Below are 19,644 nucleotides of genomic sequence, written 5' to 3' on the forward strand. Positions count from 1 at the left end.
AAGATATAGAGCATGGACATAAATAATATACCATAAGCAAGGTGAGAAAGGTTATAATCCTACATGTTTCAGTTATGTTCCAGCCTCAGCGAGTTCAAAAGGCACAATATGTCTCAAAGAGGTGGGATAAGAACATGTATACTAGTAATGATTCAGTACAAAACGCGCACACAACTATAAATGATAGTAATGCTTCTGTACATAGATCCTTTTATCCACAACCAAGCCAACGCTGGGTATCTATGAAAAATCATTGTCATTTACATGTGGTACTCTTCTACTTGAGCTTATCTTCTCAGCATGTATAGTGTTTTTCTCCAAACGATAGCCTGGTTTCGCTTGTGCAAGGCTTTCAGTAAGCATCCCAGTAAAGGTGCAGAGATGCAAATAAACCACGGCATGATGCATCCATACTATGAAATGAAAAGAAGGACAAGATCGTTAAGGCACATGGAAGTGCGTGATGTGCTTATACAAAAACAGATACTACATTGTAGAAACATAACTTCTCAAAAAAGGAGTGAACAGTGAATACATCAAAAGTACAATGAATGTATACCCATTGTCAGTTCATTTACTCAGTAATCAGCAAAAATATACTTCTCAACATTTGAAGTTTCAAATAAAACAAAGGCTTGAGAAAGGACTAATAACATAAATGAGAAGAGGAACACAAACGATAGAAGAAAGAGGCCAGGGTATACCTTAAATCAAGTATATTTTAATTCAGTTTCTCGGTCAATCCTTCATACCTCCTCATTTGTAGTTATCTGAGGCAAGGAACAGAGAGTAATCATTCACACAAAGTACTTCACAACATGAACAATCTCATTCAGTTTCTCGGTCAATCATTCATACCTCCTCATTTGTAGTTATCCGAGGCAAAGAACAGAGAATAATCATTCGCACAAAGCACTTCACAACATGAACAATCTCAGCATACAACTCCCAATTGGAAAAATCTTATTCTAGGTCACAAGGAAATGATTTAGTGAAGCATGCACATGAACCCAACACTCTGTAGAAGCAAATAAATAGAGAAGGTAAAAAGAATGGTATACCTTCAGCTTAGCCACAACGTCGAGCAAAATAATATGAATTATCATAACTATTTTCATTCATTGTAAAGATTGGTAAAGAATGAGTCATGTATAGCACAAGTATGACTCAACATTACAACAAAAGGGGGAATGGAATGGTTGATTAATGATTATTATAGCTAGTATTTTGATTCACTGTAAAGGTACAAAGAATGACTCAGCATTAGAAATAATTACATTAGTTGATTATTGATTATCTGTAGCTAAATCTCATTTTAAAATACAACCAAGATGAACAAAAAATCTCACCCCGCCTTTGGTGAAAACACTCTTCTCTAATTGCTCATTCCGTGACACCGTGAGTCGCTTGTCATATCACAAGTCGATCTGCAACCACAAATGCAGTCAGATAACCAATCTAGATTAGTGACCTACCTGAAAGAACAAAATAGAGGCAGTCAAAAAGCTACCATAGCTAGCTATTTCAAAATAACTAAATATGAAAGTGAAGAAAAAAATCAACATATATTGCCTTTTAAATGAGGCAAGTACATCGATGATTCCTCTGACAGAAGATGTCAGGTCCTAAAACCGCAAGGGTGTGTGCATCTAGTGTGAAATTTGTTGCCGACTCTTCAAATTTCTATAATAGAAGCGGGGGGGGGGGGGGGGGGGGGGGGGTACTTACAACTAAACCCATGCATAAAGGTTAACAGAAAGCAAGCTGAAAGCTTGTTTACCTTAAAATCATCTCTTACATAGCTTAATATCTACAACCCATCTCCAAATGATTCGTACAGTGTTGCAAACCTTGTCAATTGGGCATCATCCTCACATTCTTAAGTATTTACATATATGAATTAAGCTCAGTTGGTATGAGCACACAAGTGTAATATGATTCAGTGCCTAGCAAGATAGAACAAAAAATGTCAAAAAGGGTAGAATAGACTTGCAGAGAGGCTACCAACATAACAATAGGGATTCCTTTTTACCAAAAGCAAAAGCAGCAAGCTTCACCTTGCTCCATGAAAAGTAGGGCTCATACGGGCTAGGGACCTGATTCATACCTATGGCAGGCTAGCCTCGATAGGAGCAGAGACTTATATGTGAACCTGCAGCGCGCATTGGTGCACCGTGCTGGTTCCTAACATTTGTGCCTAAGCATTTGTGCCAGGTAGATTGTAGTTGTGGGACAAGCTTAGCATGTTTAGCCAATTAACATACCCATGATAAAGCATTTTTAAGAGCAATAGGGTTATCTTGTTCAAGAGCAATAGGGTAGCAGAAGCAGCCACCACGGCAGTGAAACGAATATTGAAGCAGCTCCCATTCTTGTCCTTTTTGGATTGTTTAATTTATTTCCCTAAAGATATGTTATGCGCAAGAGCATTCCAAATTTCAGAACATGGCCGATTACATCGTAAAGATTGAACTTCAAACGAAGAAGTCAAAACCATTCAAAGTTGTTACTACCCTTTTTTGTCTGCCTGTTTGTTTGACTTTTTCAGTGATACTTAGGATACCAGTATACCAGTTATTTGAGAAGAAGGACGGTACAACAAAATGCAAGCCTAGTAGCGAAGTATAAGCATTGCAAGATCGAAGTCTGGTTGCCCATTTTGACTCCTGTTCTCACCTCGATCGGCATGAGTGGGTGATTCATTTATACTCAAGCAACTGATCATCTCCATTAAGCCTGAAGTTTGCAAGCCTCACATCACCCTGGAGCATGCCCCTGGTGAGGAGCCGCGTCGGCCGTTCCTCAGTGATGCACGGGGTCTCCGCGTCCTTGGGCTTGAGCAAGAATTTGAACTCAAGTGTTTCTGCAGTAAATTCCACAGATCAAAATAGTTAGAAACAATGCACATGTGCGGTAGTTTACAGCAACGTTTGCGAAAGTGAATCATACATTTGAGCATCCAATTGAGGCAAACAAACCCGTGCAAAAGAATAGTATATGAAAACACAAAATCCTAAAGGTTTTCAGTTTACTGAAAGGCTACTTGAGAGTACAACACTAAGCAGTTCAGTTTAGTTAGGCAGTAGGTATGTAGCATGCATACCATGGTCCGGCAACACAACTAAGCTGACCTCCCGCATGTTCGCCAGCTCCCTTTCCATCGCGAGCTGCATAACCGAAACTGAATCAATGTAAACCTAAACTGTCAAGCACGAGCGCAAAAGTAATCAGGAGCTGGTGGCGGGTCCTTACGGCGCAGGCAGGTTCTCATGAGCCGATGATGGGCTCAGAGCCGTAGACGTGCGGCACGAGGTCGCCAATGATCCACACGTTCTCCATCTTGAGCGACACGTAGAGCTGGGCGCTGCCATGCCACGACCCCGTCACGGCGCCGCCGCCCTCGTCCCCGCCAACTCCGTCGCCGCCGCCGCAGCCACCAATCAAATAGCAAACCCTAACCCTAGAACAGTAGCAGGCCCGACGTGTTACCAGCAGTGCCAGATAACAAATCGAACAAAAAAAGAGTAAGGGAGCATGAAAGAACCTCCTCCGTTGCACGAAGACATCAGCGGCATCCAACTCACCCCTACTCCGGCCCAACCGCAAGACGATAGCCTCCTTCCCCTTTCCCAACTGCAAGCGGACGACCAAGAGGGAATCAGTCGCAAGGAAAGGAAGGAAGCTGACAAGGGCGGGAGGAAAAGCACCTTTTTCACGGCGGCGAGGCAACGATAAGCTGGAACGGCGTCGGATCTGGTGGAAAGGGATGAAGTGGAGAGAAAGGGACGAATGAGAAGCAGGAAGAAGATGGATGCACCCCTCAGGGCATGTCCATCTTAGCAATGCCACGTAGGATAAATGATGAGGTGGAGGAGAGAAAAATCATAAAAAAGGCTTGTTTTCTCTAATTTAAGAGAAGACAAGAGATGATCTCTTAGTACGATATGTCTTACCATGTTTTTAGGAAGAGCTAGTTATTGAAGATAAGGCTGAGAGATGACCCATTGTATACAATTTTTTTTGTCATTTATAAATTTACATGCAAAACTTAAGATAAGACTACCTTATCAACCATTGTACATGCCCTCACTCACCTCATCCACGCCCGAGCAAACCAGCACGTGACACGCGAAGGGTCGACACATGAAATCCCCATACTGCCCACGACGGGTTCTCAAAATTACATGCGGAGCCACCGCACGATCCAGCGTGGAAGCCACACACCGCAGCTAGCCTCACGCACGACGCCGACAAAAGGGCCCCACCAGGCATCGAGCCCACGCGACAGAGAGGCGTGAGCCAACGGGGAACGTCAGAAAGGAACTGTATAGCTGTTCGAAGCCGAATTTTATGCAACGGCCCAGCTCATCCCAGGGACAGATCTGACGGCCCAAATCGCATCAAGTTCGAGATCTGACAGTCCAACTAGCCTGAGCTCTGAGAGAGCCCATGTTTAGACAGGAATATAACGGATAACACTCGGTAGAAGCAAATAAATAGAAGGTAAAAAGAATGGTATACCTTCAGGTTAGCCAGAACATCGAGCAAAATAATATGAATTATCATAAATATTTTCATTCATTGTAAAGATTGGTAAAGAATGACTTATGTATAGCACAAGTATGACTCAACGTTACAACTAAAGCGGGAATGAAATGTTTGATTAATGATTATTATAGCTAGTATTTTCATTCATTGTAAAGGCACAAAGAATGACTCAGCATTACAAATAATTACATTAGTTTATTATTGATTATCTGTAGCTAAATCTCATTTTAAAATACAACCAAGATGAACATAAAATCTCACCCCGCCTTAGGTGAAAACACTCTTCTCTAATTGCTCATTCCGTGACACCGTGATCCGCTTGTCATATCACAAGTCGACCTGCAACCACAAATGCAGTCAAATAACCAATTTAGATTAGTGACCTACCTGAAAGAACAAAATAGAAACAGTCAAAAAGCTACCATAGATAGCTATTTCAAAATAACTAAATATGAAAGAGAAGAAAAAAATCAACATGTATGGCCTTTTAAATGAGGCAAGTACATTGATGATGCCTCTGACAAGAGATCCTAAAACTGGAAGGGTGTGTTCATCTAGTCTAAAATTTGTTGTCGAATCTTCAAATTTCTATAATAGGAGCACGCACGGGGGGGGGGGGGGGGTACTTACAACCAAACCCATGCTTAAAGGGTAACAGAAAGCAAGATGAATGCTTGTTTACCTTAAAATCGTCTCCTACATAGCTTAGTATCTACAACCCATCTCCAAATGATTCGTACAGTATTGCAAACCTTGTCAATTGGGCATCATCCTCACATTCTTAAACATTTACATATATGAATTAAGCTTAGTTGGTTTGAGCACACAAGTGTAATATGATTCAGTGCCTAGCAAGACAGAACAAAAAATGTCCAAAAGGGCAGAATAGACTTGCAGAGAGGCTACCAACATAACAATAGGGATTCCTTTTTTACCAAAAGCAAAATTAGCAAGCTTCACCTTGCTCCATGAAAAGTAGGGCTCATATGGGCTAGGGACCTGATTCATACCTATGGCAGGCTAGCCTCGATAGGAGCAGAGACTTCTATGTGAACCTGCAGCGCGCATTCGTGCGTCGTGCTGGTTCCTAACATTTTTGTCTAAGCATGGGTGCCAGGTAGATTGTAATTGTGGGACAAGCTTAGCATGTTTAGCCAGTTAACATACCCATGACAAAGCATTTTTAAGAGTAATAGGGTTAGCTTGTTCAAGAGCAATAGGGTAGCAGAAGCAGCCACCATGGCAGTGAAATGAAAATTGAAGCAACTCCCATTCTTGTCCTTTTTGGATTTTTTTAGTTTATTTCCCGAAAGATATGTTATGCGCAAGAGCATTACAGATTTTAGAACATGTCCGATTACATCGTAAAGATTGAACTTCAAACGAAGAAGTCAAAACCATTCAAAGTTGCTCTTACCCTTTTTTGTCTACCTGTTTCTTTGACTTCAGAGATACTTAAGATACCAGTATACCAGTTATTTGAGAAGAAGGACGGTACAACAAAATGCAAGCCTAGTAGTGAAGCATAAGCATTGCAAGATCGAAGTCTGGTTGCCCATTTTGACTCCTGTTCTCACCTCGGTCGCCATGAGTGGGTGATTCATTTATACTCAAGCAACTGATCATCTCCATTAAGCCTGAAGTTTGCAAGCCTCACATCACCCTGGAGCATGCCCCTGGTGAGGAGCCGCGTCGGCCGTTCCTCAGTGATGCACGGGGTCTCCGCGTCCTTGGGCTTGAGCAAGAATTTGAAGTCAAGTGTTTCTGCAGTAAATTCCATAGATCAAAATTGTTAGAAACAATGCACATGTGTGGTAGTTTACGACAACGTTTGCGAAAGTGAATCATACATTTGAGCAGCCAATTGAGGCAAACAAACCCGTGCAAAAGAATAGTATATGAAAACACAAAATCCTAAAGGTTTTTAGTTTACTGAAAGGCAACTTGAGAGTATAACACTAAGCAGTTCAGTTTAGTTAGGCAGTAGGTATGTAGCGTGCATGCCATGGTCCGGCAACACAACTAAGCTGAGCTCCCGCATGGACGCCAGTTCCCTTTCCATCGCGAGCTGCAAAACCAGAACCGAATCAATGTAAACCTAAACTGTCAAGCACGAGCGCAAGAGTAATCAGGAGCTGGTGGCGGGTCCATACGACGCGAGCAGGTTCTCATGAGCAGATGATGGGCTCAGAGCCGTAGATGTGCGGCACAAGGTCACCAATGATCCGCGCGTTCTCCATCTTGAGCGACACATAGAGCTGGGCACCGTCGTGCCACGACCCCGTCACGTCGCCACCTCCCTCTTCCCCGCCAACTCCGCCGCCGCCGCAGCCACCAATCAAATAGCAAACCCTAAGCCTAGAATAGTAGCAGGCCCGACGTGTTATCAGCGACATCCAGCTCACCCCTACTCTGGCCCAACCGCAAGGCGATGGCCCCCTTCCCCTTTCCCAACTGCAGGCGGACGACCAGGAGGGAATCAGACGCAAGGAAAAGAAGGAAGCGGACAAGGGCGGGAGGAAAAGCACCTTTGTCACGGCGGCGAGGCAACGATAAGATGGAACAGCGTCGGATCTGGTGGAAAGGGACGAAGTGGTGAGAAAGGGACGAATGAGAAGCAGGAAGAAGATGGATGCACCCCTCACTCACCTCATCCACGCCCGAGCCAACCAGCATGTGACACGCGAAGGGTCGACACATGAAATCCCCACACTGCCCATGATGGGTTCTCAAAATTACATGCGGAGCCACCACACGATCCAGCGCGGAAGCCACACACCGTGGCTAGCCTCACACACGACACCGACAGAAGTGCCCCACCAGGCATCGCGCCCACGCGATAGAGATGCGTGAGCCAACGAGGAACGTCAGAAAAGGAAGGAACTGTGGAGCTGTTCGAAGCCGAATTTTGTGCAACGGCCCAGCTCATTCCAGGGGCAGATCTGACGGCCCAAATCGCATCAAGTTCGAGATCCGACGGTCCAAATAGCCTAAGCTCTGAGAGAGCCCTTGTTTAGACAAGAATATAACGGGTAACACTCTGTAGAAGTATATAAATAGAGAAGGTAAAAAGAATGGTATACCTTCAGGTTAGCCACAACATCGAGCAAAATAATATGAATTATTATAAATATTTTCATTCATTGTAAAGATTGGTAAGGAATGACTCATGTATAGCACAAGTATGAATCACCATTATGACAAAAGGGGGAATGGAATGTTTGATTAATGATTATTATAGCTAGTATTTTCATTCTTTGTAAAGGCTAAAAGAATGACTCAACATTAGAAATAATTACATTAGTTGATTATTATTGATTATCTGTAGTTAAACTCATTTTAAAATACAACCAAGATGGACAAAAAATCTCACCCCGCCTTAGGTGAAAACACTGTTCTCTAATTGCTCATTCCGTGACACCGTGATCCGCTTGTCATATCACAAGTCGACCTGCAACCACAAATGCAGTCAAATAACCAATTTAAATTAGTGACCTACCTGAAAGAACAAAATTGAAGCAGTCAAAAAGCTACCATAGATAGCTATTTCAAAATAACTAAATATGAAAGAGAAGAAAAAAAATCCACATGTATGGCCTTTTAAATGAGTCAAGTACATCGATGATGCCTCTAACGAGAGATCCTAAAACTGCAAGGGTGTGTGCATCCACTCTAAAATTTGTTGCCGACTCTTCAAATTTCTATAATAGAAGTACACCGGGGGGGGGGGGGGGGGGTACTTACAAACGCATGCATAAAGGTTAACAGAAAGCAAGCGGAATGGCTTGTTTACCTTAAAATCATCTCTTACATAGCTTAATATCTACAACCCATCTCCAAATGATTCATACAGTATTGCAATCCTTGTCAATTGGGCATCGTCCTCACATTCTTAAATATTTACATATATGAATTAAGCTCAGTTGGTTTGAGCACACAAGTGTAATATGGTTCAGTGCCTAGCAATATAGAACAAAAAATGTCAAAAAGGGCAGAATAGACTTGCAGAGAGGATACCAACATAACTATAGGGATTCCTTTTTACCAAAAGCAAAAGCAGCAAGCTTCACCTTGCTCCATGAAAAGTAGGGCTCATACGGGCTAGGGACTTGATTCATACCTACGGCAGGCTAGCCTCGATAGGAGCGGAGACTTATATGTGAACCTGCAACGCGCATTGGTGCGCCATGCTGGTTCCTAACATTTGTGCCTAAGCATGTGTGCCAGGTAGATTGTAATTGTGAGACAAGCTTAGCATGTTTAGCCAATTAACATACCCATGATAAAGCATTTTTAAGAGCAATATCGTTAGCTTGTTCAAGAGCAATAGGGTAGCAGAAGCAGTCACCACGGCAGTGAAATGAATATTGAAGCAACTCCCATTCTTGTCCTTTTTGGATTGTTTAATTTATTTCCCTAAAGATATGTTATGCGCAAGAGCATTCCAGATTTTAGAACATGGCCGATTACATCGTAAAGATTGAACTTCAAACGAAGAAGTCAAAACCATTCAAAGTTGTTACTACTCTTTTTTGTCTGCCTATTTGTTTGACTTCAGAGATACTTAGGATACCAGTATACCAGTTATTTGAGAAGAGGGATGGTACAACAAAATGCAAGCATAGTAGCGAAGCATAAGCATTGCAAGATCAAAGTCTGCTTGCCCATTTTGACTCCTGTTCTCACCTCGGTCGCCATGAGTGGGTGATTCATTTATGCTCAAGCAACTGATCATCTCCATTAAGCCCGAAGTTTGCAAGCCTCACATCACCCTGGAGCATGCCCCTGGTGAGGAGCCGCGTCAGCCGTTCCTCAGTGATGCACGGGGTCTCCGCGTCCTTGGGCTTGAGCAAGAATTTGAAGTCAAGTGTTTCTGCAGTAAATTCCATAGATCAAAATTGTTAGAAACAATGCACATGTGCGGTAGTTTACAACAGCATTTGCGAAAGTGAACCATACATTTGAGCATCCAATTGAGGCAAACAAACCCGTGCAAAAGAATAGTATATGAAAACACAAAATCCTGAAGGTTTTCAGTTTACTGAAAGGCAACTTGAGAGTACAACACTAAGTAGTTCACTTTAGTTAGGCAGTAGGTATGTAGCATGCATACCATGGTCCGGCAACACAACTAAGCTGAGCTCCCGCATGGACGCCAGCTCCCTTTCCACCGCGAGCTGCAAAACCAGAACCGAATCAATGTAAACCTAAACTATCAAGCACGAGTGCAAGAGTAATCAGGAGCTGGTGGCGGGTCCGTACGGCACGGGCAGGTTCTCATGAGCCGATGATGGGCTCAGAGCTGTAGACGTGCGGCACGAGGTCGCCAATGATCCGCGCGTTCTCCATCTTGAGCGACACGTAGAGCTGGGCGCCGCCGTGCCACGACCCCGTCACAACGCCGCCGCCTCGTCGCCGCCAATTCCGCCACCGCCGCAGCCACCAATCAAACTGCAAACCCTCACCCTAGAACAGTAGCAGGCCCGACGTGTTACCAGCAGTGCCAGATAACAAATCGAACGAAAAAAAGAGTAAGGGAGCATGAAAGAACCTCCTCCATTGCACGAAGACATCATCAGCGTCCAGCTCACCCCTACTCCGGCCCAACCACAAGACGATGGCCCCCTTCCCCTTTCCCAACTGCAAGCGGACGACCAGGAGGGAATCAGACGCAAGGAAAGGAAGGAAGCGACAAGGGCGGGAGGAAAAGCACCTTTGTCACGGCGGCGAGGCAACGACAAGCGGGAACATCGTCAGATCTGGTGGAAAGGAGCGAAGTGAAGAGAAAGGGGCGAATGAGAAGCAGGAAGAAGATGGATGTACCCCTCGCTCACCTCTTCCACGCCCGAGCAAACCAGCACGTGACACGCGAAGGGTCGACACATGAAATCCCCACACTGCCTACGGCGGGTTCTCAAAATTACATGCGGAGCCACCGCACGATCCAGCATGGAAGCCACACACCGCGGCTAGCCTCACGCACGACGCCAACAGAAGGGCCCCACCAGGCATCAAGCCCACGCGACAGAGAGGCGTGAGCCAACGGGGAATGTCAGAAAAGGAAGGAATTGTAGAGCTGTTCGAAGCCGAATTTTATCCAACGGCCCAGCTCATTCCAGGGGCAGATCTGACGGCCCTAATCGCATCAAGTTCGAGATCTGACGGTCCAAATGGCCTGAGCTCTGAGAGAGCCCATGTTTTGACAGGAATCTAACTATGGGATTTATTGGGCACGCCAGGCGGCTGGACTGCCGTCTGATTGTTTGAAATTCATAGGGACATGCACCCGCGCATTCTTTCACAACCGTTGAGGTGCAGAACATTATTGTGCTGGAAATTTGTTGAAAAATGAATGACTTTTTTAATCCTCTCAGTACGAGACAATATACGTGTTTATTTTACTCCCTCCGTCCCAAAATTCTTGTCTTGAATTTGTCTAAATACGGATGTATCAAATCACGTTTTAGTATTAGGTACATCCGTATCTAGACAAATCTAAGACAAGAATTTTGGGACGGAGGGAGTATATAAATACGTCGTCTAGGTGTACTACTACGCCCTTGTACGTGTCATACGCTGCATCACTCTGTTCTGTTCTAACTGTTCTTTGCCACTGTTCATCTTCTTCTTCCTTCCTCTCTCTTGCAATGTGTACATACTCTTTTTTTTCACGTCACCTGCGTTCTTCCTTTCAACCGTGTAATCATTTTCATTCCCAATTTGTTTTTCTTCTGTTTCATTAATTTCCTTCACCTGATTTAAAGTCATCAGTTCATGCTATTCTGTCCTTTCCCAACTTCATCCCATCATTTTCCCATGAATTATTCCATACACTCCTTTTGCCTACTTTTTAGCGTCCTACGATACACGCTATGGTCCGTGAAATATCTGTTGTTAGATTAGCCAATTCAATCCTTGTACGACCAAATCTAAAATTTTGAAACCGTTTGATGACTTCCTTGAAAAAGTAAAATCTTTAACACATTTCATTCTTTCAACTGCCCTAACATTTGATTTCATTTTCACTCCTACGGTATACTTCTAATTCTCTCAAGTTCTTTTCCATGAAACTTATGACACACTATTTTTCGTTCAGCTTTCTGAAACTTACTGTCACTGCTCGCATGGACATAATATTTTACTCGTGAGAGCATCCCACCAGTCACCCCGAGTAACTAAACATTTATTTTGGGTTGCTGACTGCACCCACGTCTCATCTACTTTGTCCCTACTCTGATCCCCTCATCATCTTCTTTTCTACTGTGATCCTTTAGATCTACTTTCTTACGGCTCACACTCCACATTCCTGCCACCGTTTGTCGGAATTTGACGTCCTCGACCATCGACAGGTACTGCAGATATTGTCTGTTGTTCTTTCCATTCCACTCCAACTTCCCCCACCCAAGAAAACCCCAATGGAGCTCGGTCTAGTTCATGAAATGGAGGTAAATTACAACCAACGATCTTTAATCTGCTCCAAATCAACGACCCAATCTTATTTCTGACTAAATTTCCTGTTCATGCATTTGTAGTGCCCAGTCTGTGTAAGCACGAACTAGAATCACTCTCGAGTAGCTATGGATTGATCGGAATTCAATTGTTCAGGAGAGTTCAAACGAGAGGGAGGAGATTACAGCCAATCCTTACAAGCCAACTATCCTATCCATTCTCGGCCGAAGCTGCCAGCCACCCGTTACAGAACCACTACAGCAGTATATAAGTAATGACTAGCGGGCCCATTCTGGGCCGCGCAATCTCGCTGGAACCTGGGCTCTCCTCTTGGGCCTGGCCTGCTCTGCGCTTGCCGGATTCTCCTGTAGCGGTTCCTGTCTTGCTGTCTCCTGTAGCGATTCAGCTGTTGTCACTATAGTATCTTCAGTGCCGCTGACAATCCCCCCTGGAGAGAAAAAGGTTTGCCCCCAAGCCGGTGCGCGTGGGAGTTGTTGCTTCAGCATGTCCTGGTCTTCCCAAGTTGCCAAAGAACTTGGGGAATGGCTCCACTTGACCAGAACTTGAGCCACCATCTTGTTCCCTCGTGAAATCAGTCGACGATCCAGGAAACACGCCGAAACCTGCAGGTTAGCCGCTGACGATGGAAGACCTGGCAGTACCTGTTGATTTGGTTTGATCTGTCGCTTGAGCAAAGAGACATGGAACACTGGGTGAACCCTGCAGTTGTCTGGTAACTTCAGTCTGTAAGCCACCGCGCCGATCCGCGCCAGGATTTCAAAAGGACCAAAGTACTTGAAAGCTAACTTGTGGTTTGCGCGCGGGGCAATAGACGACTGAATATACGGCTGCATCTTGAGAAAAACCATGTCGCCCACCTCAAAACTTCTTTCTGTCCGATGCTTATCGGCCTGAACTTTCATCCGCTGCTGCATACGTAGTAAATGCTGCTTGACTGATTCCATAACGACATGTTTGTCACGCAGCCATTGTTGAGCGTCTGAATTGCTGATAGCATCGACAGGGGATAAACCAAAGTAACAGGGTGGATGCCCATAGACCAGTTCAAACGGGGTACGACCAGTCGAAGAATGCCAGTTTGAATTGTACCATAATTCACAAAGTGGAAGCCAACTGAACCAACAATGCGGATGAGCACTTATAAAACATCTGAGATATCCCTCCACCTGTTGATTCACACGCTCCATTTGCCCGTTAGTTTGAGGATGTTGACCCGAGCTCATGCGCAGTTTGATACCTGTTGTTGCATACCTCCTTCCAAAACAAGCTGGTGAAAACAGGATCACGATCAGAAAATAGGGAAATAGGAGTCCATGGAGACGGTACACACGGTCCAAAAATGACTCGGCCACTGTGACAGCAGTATAAGGATGTTTGAGAGCGATGAAGTGTCCATATTTTGTCAGTTTATCCACCACTACCAAGATGCAATTGTGATGCTGTGACACTGGCAAACCTTCGATGAAATCCATCGTCATCATCTCCCAAGGCTGTGAGGGAATAGGTAAAGGCTGCAGTAGACCAGGGTAAGGAACTCTGTCAGGTTTGGCAAGCTGACAGATTTAACACTGCTGTAACACCTCCTTGATCATCTGCTTCATTTTCTTCCAGTGAAACAATTGAGAAATTCTGCGATAAGTTACTGGAAAACCTGAGTGACCCCCAGCCAAGCTAGCGTGCAAACTGTCAGCAATCTTACGTTGCAGTTGCTCATTTGATCCAATCCACAGCCGCTTCTTGAAACGGAGTAGCCCCCCTTGCAATGTAAAGTTAGGAACAACTGAAGGATCAATTGCTAGTTTCTGTAAGATTGCTGTAACATGAGGATCTGACACATAACTGTCCATTATTTCCTGCACCCAAGCTGGTTGCACTGCTGACAGAGCATATCAGTCCCCTGACAGATGAGGGCGCCTGGATAATGCATCAGCAACTTTGTTTTCTGTTCCTTTCCTGTAAATGATTTTGTAATCGAGACCAAACAACTTGGTTAGAGCTTTTTGCTGCCAGGCTGTATGCAAATGTTGTTCTGTTAGACTGACCAAAGCTTTTTGATCAGTGATGATGTTGAATTCTTTTAGCTGAAGATAGGAGCGCCACTGTTCAACTGCTAACAGAATAGCTAAGAATTCTTTTTCATAAACCGACAGTGTCTGATTTTTGGGTCCTAGGGCCTTGCTGACAAATGCCACAGGGTGTCCCTCCTGAGATAAAACGGCGCCAATTCCACAATTACTGGCATCTATCTCTATAGTAAAAGGCTGCTGAAAATTGGGCGAGGCCAAAACAGGGGCAGTAACTAGGGCCTGTTTCAGTGTTTGAAATGTTGTGTCCTCAACACTGGTCCAGACAAACACAGAGCCCTTGTGTAATAAGTTAGTCATTGGCTTGACAATAATTCCAAAGTGGCGAATGAACTTCCTATAGTACCTAGCTAACCCTAGGAAGCTCCTGACCTCTTTCACAGATTCAGGTTGTGGCCACTTCTCAATTGTACTTATTTTCTCAGGATTAGTGGAAACTCCATCCTTGCTGATTATGTGACCCAAAGTAGAGCATCTTTTGAGAAGCAAATTCACACTTGGAGAGTTTTACATACCATTTGTCTCTTCTCAAAACTGCCAAAACCCTTTTAACATGTTCAAGGTGCTGTTTCAATGTTTTACTAAAAATCAGTATGGCATCAAAGAATGCAATGACAAAATTCCTAAGCATGTCAGGTTCTTCAGACAAGGATACATTAATAGCTCCTTGAAAGGTGTTTGGAGCTCCTGTCAGACCAAAACCCACAACCAGGAACTCAAAATGACCACGATGAGTTTGAAAGGCTATCTTATATTCTTCTCCAGGGGCTAACCTTATTTGGTGGTATCTTGCCCTAAGATCCAACTTTGTAAACCATTGTGCTCCATGTAATTCATCTAGAAGTTCATCTATCACAGGCATAGGGTAATTTCCCTTGATTGTGAGAGCATTGAGGTGCCTGTAATCCACCACCAACCTCCAGGTGTGGTCCTTCTTTTTAACTAGGAGAATGGGAGAGGAAAATGGATTGTTACTCCTTCTGATTACACCAAAGTCTAGCATCTCTTGTATCCGCTTTTCCACCTCATCCTTAAGTTCTGGAGCTAATCTGTATGGTCTATGAGAAAATGGTCTTGCACCTGGAATAAGTGGTATAGAGTGATCACAAGCTCTCTCCGGTGGTAATCCAGTGGGAATAGCAAATACATCCTTGTACTCATCCAGCAGTTCCTGAATTTCAGGTAAGACAGTTTGAGCATTTTCATCAGTAATGACAGATAACTCTATGATGGTATAAGAAAATTCCACAGGTGTTGCCCCTTGGATTGTTACTGTTTTTCCATGCAGAGGAAATGACATCCATTGCTGATCCCAGTCCACAATCATTGGACTGTGTTTTGCCAACCAGTCCATTCCCAATATTCCATCATAACAACTAAGAGGCAAAATCTTGAGATCATGCTCGAACTGGACACCATGCACTGACCAATTGCATTTTGGAACAAACTGGAACAATTCATTATCTGTCCATTAGCCACCTTGACCTTCATTGTTGAACATGTCTGAACTTCTGATAGGAGTTTAGCTGAATCAGAATCCAGGAATGAGTGGGTGCTACCAGAGTCCACTAGGAATGTTTTCTACTGTTCTTGAATGGTATCTGTCAACTGAAATGCTTTACTACGAGCAGATCTTCTTTCGGCTGCCTCAGATATGGCCATTAAATTAACTTCATCATCCTCGTCTGATCCCAGTTCCTCTGAAGATGTGCATTGGAAGAACTCCACCATTTCCTGCACTACATGAAGGGACACTGTTTGTTTGCACTGATGATCTCGGCTCCATTTTTCTCTGCACATAAAACACAGTCCCTTGGCCTTATGGTAGGATCTAAGGGCCTCCCACTTATCTTCTCCCATTTTCTGTTTTTGTACCTTTGAACTGTTTCGCCTGTCGTCGGTGGTTTTGCTAGCAACTGTCTTAACCGTGGATGCTGGGTGTGAAAATTGTTGCCTCCTATTCGATTGATGATACTGAGGAATCAAATTGGTTAGGGATTCATGCAACAAGGCTAATTCATAAGCAGCATCCAAATCTGTCGGCTGCTGTAGTGCCACCAAAACTCTAACAGAAGGATTCAGACCATCGATGAATTTGGTGACATAGTGCACTGATTCAGGTACCGCTTCGTATGCAGACAACTGATCATAGAGCTCAGCAAATTGCTCCACATAATCCTCCACTGAACCCGTCTGAGTAATGCTGTGGAATTTGCGCACCAATGCCTGATGCTGGTTGCGCCCAAATCTGCACTGCAATAACCTACAGAAATCCTCCCACGGCGCATTTGGCACTCTACGTTGAACCGATTCCAACCATCGTGCTGCTGGCCCTTCGAACAAGGTAGACGCAAATTGGACCCAGAGTTTCCATGGTGTACAACTCATGCTAAAGTAATCTTCGCATCTCGTTTGCCAGAGCGTCGGATTTCAGCCATCGAAGCGGGGCAGGTCGATGCGAGGGCCAAAACCATATGAATCAGAATTTTCTCGTTGCAAATCTGCCAAGCACGAACTGAGAACGGAGCTCTGTTCAGATCTCGTACCTCTGGCCGGTGGCGGAACGTAAGGAACATGATCCTTTCCCTTGGCTGAAGTAGCTCTGTGGCTGCTCTCCGGTGCCGCGTCGGGATTGCTGTACGCACCTTGCTTTGCCTGCGGGGGCCGTCCTGTAGGAGTCGTCGTCGGAGCGGCAGGCGGTCGATCCAGGCCGGCGCGGAGCTCGTCCATGTCCACACCGATCGACATCTTGAGGTCGTCGATGCGCGTCGTCAGATTCCCCATGATGGAGCGCATCGACTTCGCTGTCTCTTCATCCTGTCGCTTGAAGCGGGCATCGAGGGATTCCGCCAGGTCGGCCTTGAGGAATTCGTACACCGCCTTCATCGCCGGCGACAAGCTCTCCATCACTTCCCAACGGTGTCTTGCTGCAAATCTCGTCACGTGCGGGTGGTGGAGGGGAACTGGCGGCGCCAGGATCTAGGGCTCTGATTCCAATTGTAAGCACGAACTAGAATCTCTCTCGAGTAGCTACGGATTGATCGGAATTCAATTGTTCAGGAGAGTTCAAACGAGAGGGAGGAGATTACAGCCAATCCTTACAAGCCAACTATCCTATCCATTCTTGGCCGAAGCCGCCAGCCACCCGTTACAGAACCACTACAGCAGTATATAAGTAATGACTAGCGGGCCCATTCCGGGCCGCGCAATCTCGCTGGAACCTGCGCTCTCCTCTTGGGCCTGGCCTGCTCTGCGCTTGCCGGATTCTCCTATAGCGATTCCTGTCTTGCCGTCTCCTATAGCGATTCAGCTGTTGTCACTGTAGTATCTTCAGTGCCGCTGACAGTCTGTTACAACCTTAGGGGCTTGTGTGACAGTGACCACGTTTTTAGGAACAAGTGCTTCTCCTTGTTTTTTCCAGGCTACAAAGAAAGAATGACAAGTTTCTAATTATTGTTCAAACCTTGTTCATGACATTTTTTACTTAACTTTTACTTGATTATAGATTATTGCTAGGCATGTGGCTCAACAAGATCTCCAATTCAATTACTGTTCACTCAACAAGATGTTCACCGGACAAAATATAGGTCCAACTTATGTCCAATTCAACTTGTTGTTCCTCATGATTATAGAATTTCCCTAATTAGGCCAACACACATTTCCTTTCAACCCATAATCATATTTTACCAACTGCTACATCAGTACATACTGGTACATTCATTTTGTACTGCATACCAATTGCATACTAACAATTGGCCCATTTCTAAATTTTGGCTACATATCCTTCTTCCAAATATACTCTTTGAAGAGAATATTTCACTCAGATTCACTATACTTTCTCTACGTATATTGACTTCATATTCTTCTTTATTTGTTTTCATGTTTCCCAAGAAAAGATTTCTTAAAAAGATTAACATTACAAAATGTGCTTTCACTCAAGTTACATATCTGCTTCACACAGAACAAGGGTTCACTTTTGTTGTGGATGTCATCAACTCTCGAGAGAAAACCTATTTTACTGGCAAGTCTTGGAAATTATTCTTCAAACTATACCACCCCAAGTTGATAGAGAAATGAGACTCACTTTAGCTGGCGACGCTGATCGATCCGTATCTGTCAACCTGCCGAGTCCTCCAATTGCTATCCATGCACTACAAAAAAGACACATCCGTGACATAATGACCCAGGCAAAAAAATTCTGTCATGAATGTGACACTTCCATGACCATAATTGTGACAAAAATATGTACATCATAGATGTGGTGTGTTCCTACTTATATTACCAAAAATTATGATAGAAAGTGGACTTTTTGTCCTGGGCGAGCAGGAGGCGCACTTGCATGACAATCTTTGGGCTGTCCATGGCGTAAAAAGTCATGGTAGAAGTGAGGGCAAGCAAATTTTCAGGGATTTCCCATTATACGGTAGGCAATCGGACCTGAGCGATGAAGTGGTTTGCACGTTTATCTTGTACGCGCGCATGTGCGAGCCCTTCGCTACCTGAACCTAAGCGAGTCGTTCGCTACTGAACCCGAGCGATTGATCCCTCGAACTACACTAAACCCGAGCGATCCCTCCCTTACTGAACACGAGTGATCAATCCCTCTCACTACTACTGAACCCGAGCGATTCCTTCACTGCTTACTGAACCCGAGCGATCCCTCGTACTACGTACTGAACCTGAGTGATCCCTTTGCTTCTTAGTGAATCCGATCAATGCGAGCGAGACTCATGCGCGTACGTAGTTTGTTGGCCCGATCGATCGATGTGGTGCATCAAGATCTCATGCGAGATGTGAGTTGACCTAGCCAATTGGTTGCCTCTTGATGAATAGTCCCTGTTACTGCCACGTGCGTGATACGTAGATCGATTCGAGACTAGCTACCGGTTGCATAGATCCAACCCCTTGCACGAGACATGTTGACCTAGCCGGTTGGTTGGTTGTGGATGAACATTTCCCATTGCTGACGCCCGCTCATACGCCCCGCCCAGCCGATGTGGGTTGGATGAACAATACCCTGGCCGTGTAGGCGGTTGGCGCTGGATGAATAGGACCCTGATCGATTGAAGGGGCCGTTTTGCAGTACACCACACACCAGCCTATGCGTGTTGGATGAACAAGACCTAGTGGAAGGCCAGGTCATCGGCGGTTGGCGCTGAATGAACAGGACCCCGATCGATCAAGGAGGCTGTGTCGCGGTACGACACACCCCAGCCGATTGGGGGTGGATGAATAAGACCCCGTGGAGGCCGTAGGCGGTGGATGAACAATAGTCCGTGGAGCCTTAGGAAGTTCTTAGTGCAATAGCTTTCCCCCTTGTGTTTTGAAGATCATTGTCAGAAACAAGCATGGTCTGATTTGTTTGCTAGTGCACATAAAGAGCTATTGCACTAAAGAATGTTATGTTCGGTGTCTTCAATGAAGATTATCTGCTTGGCAGAAAAGAAAGAGCTACATTTCGAGAAGAAATGGAAGTGAGAAGATGGTATTGAAGGAATTGACCCCTTTAAATTTACTGCTGACGTAAAGCAATATTCGTTCG

The 19,644-nt window shown here is 44.7% G+C and overlaps 3 long non-coding RNA genes across 4 annotated transcripts; all 3 read right to left on the bottom strand.

Annotated features, from left to right (window-relative positions):
- Positions 1–71: 71 nt before the first annotated feature.
- On the bottom strand, positions 72–4,427 carry LOC123117247 (uncharacterized). Of its 2 annotated transcripts, none has more exons than XR_006457322.1 (9): positions 3,708–4,427; positions 3,545–3,633; positions 3,253–3,460; positions 3,104–3,167; positions 2,677–2,863; positions 1,350–1,427; positions 859–968; positions 705–770; positions 72–413 (listed from the first exon to the last, which is right to left on the bottom strand). It is a non-coding gene; the product is annotated as an uncharacterized lncRNA (long non-coding RNA). The 2 variants fall into 2 exon arrangements; XR_006457321.1 differs by having other exon boundaries at positions 859–1,018.
- A 335-nt stretch (positions 4,428–4,762) lies between these two features.
- Positions 4,763–6,993, bottom strand: LOC123117248 (uncharacterized). The gene is made up of 3 exons (XR_006457323.1): positions 6,702–6,993; positions 6,126–6,616; positions 4,763–4,887 (listed from the first exon to the last, which is right to left on the bottom strand). It is a non-coding gene; the product is annotated as an uncharacterized lncRNA (long non-coding RNA).
- Positions 6,994–7,942: 949 nt separating this feature from the next.
- Positions 7,943–9,355, bottom strand: LOC123117249 (uncharacterized). The gene is made up of 3 exons (XR_006457324.1): positions 9,235–9,355; positions 8,342–8,507; positions 7,943–7,999 (listed from the first exon to the last, which is right to left on the bottom strand). It is a non-coding gene; the product is annotated as an uncharacterized lncRNA (long non-coding RNA).
- Between the last annotated feature and the right edge of the window lie 10,289 nt (positions 9,356–19,644).

The sequence above is a fragment of the Triticum aestivum genome, chromosome 5B, assembly GCF_018294505.1.
Source record: "Triticum aestivum cultivar Chinese Spring chromosome 5B, IWGSC CS RefSeq v2.1, whole genome shotgun sequence".
Lineage (NCBI taxonomy): Eukaryota > Viridiplantae > Streptophyta > Magnoliopsida > Poales > Poaceae > Triticum > Triticum aestivum.